A 1,211-nucleotide genomic window follows, 5' to 3' on the forward strand; every position below is an offset into this window, starting at 1 on the left:
TTTCCGTAGCTAATGGTCCTGAGGAGTGAACTACAGTATGTTCACTATCGGGCATGGTTACCTGATTGTCTACTATTCTACCACTCCTAAGGGTTCTAATAGCATTCAATTGATTCGATGGTTTTGTACCTACTTCATGAACTCCTCTAGGATTGGGATTAGTCTTACTAGGGAACCTACCATTATCTCTCTCACTTAAGGTCTTAGATATTTGGCCGACTTGAAGTTCTAACTTAGCAAGGCTCTGAGCATTAGTTTGAAAATTCTGCTTGGTTTCCTGTTGAAAACTAACATGGCTCTGTGCTAACATTTCCTGAGTTTTTGCTAACATCTTAATAGATTCCTCTAAGCTAGTCGTTTTATTTTCTGGGCCTGATGTATTCCTAGTGTAGCCAAAACCTGGGGGAGCATTAGAATTATTAGACTGACCCTGACTCTGGCCCTTAGACCATGAAAAGTTCGGATGGTTCCCCCAACCAGGATTATAGGTTTCTGAATATGGGTCAAACTTCTGACGATTATCAAACCTAGTGTTATTATATAGAGCATTGGCTTGCTCTTCATTATTCTGGCCTTCCCAAAGAGGCTCCAATCTACCACTAGTGTTACCCACTTCTAAATCTTCTAACCTTTTCGCTATAACAACAATTTTGGCATCTGATTCATAGCCTCCTTCTACCATATTAACGTTTCCTCTGCTAAGAAGAATTGTTTTCTGGGGTCCCCTACTACTTTCCCATTGTTGGGTTTTTTCGGCGACTTCATGCAAATACGTCATCGCGTCATCAACTGTTTGGTTCTCAAATCCACCAGTACACATAGATTCTACTGTGGTTGTGGTGGGATAATTTAAACCCTCATAAAGGATCTGAACTAACCTAACCTTCTCTAAACCATGATGAGGACATTGGGATAATAAATCATTGAACCTTTCCAAATACCTATACAAAGTTTCTCCCTCCTGTTGAGAAAACGTGCAGATTTGCGTCCTAATAGACGATGTTTTGTGCCTAGGGAAAAACTTGTTCAAAAAGGGGAAACCAAACTATATAGCCACGATTTAGCTTTATCTTTCAGGGAAAAGGGGAATAACCTAAGTTTCAAAGCATCATCATCTAAGTTTCTAATCCTGAGGGTACTACAAATTTCCTCAAAGTCCCTAACATGGAAATGGGGGTTTTCATTTTCTTTCCTAAAAAGATTGGGAGCAT

The 1,211-nt window shown here is 39.8% G+C and overlaps 1 pseudogene; it reads left to right on the plus strand.

Annotated features, from left to right (window-relative positions):
* The first annotated feature begins 890 nt into the window (after positions 1-890).
* Positions 891-990, plus strand: LOC113292016 (annotated as a pseudogene).
* The last annotated feature ends 221 nt before the right edge of the window (positions 991-1,211 follow it).

This window comes from Papaver somniferum, chromosome 6 (genome assembly GCF_003573695.1).
Source record: "Papaver somniferum cultivar HN1 chromosome 6, ASM357369v1, whole genome shotgun sequence".
Lineage (NCBI taxonomy): Eukaryota > Viridiplantae > Streptophyta > Magnoliopsida > Ranunculales > Papaveraceae > Papaver > Papaver somniferum.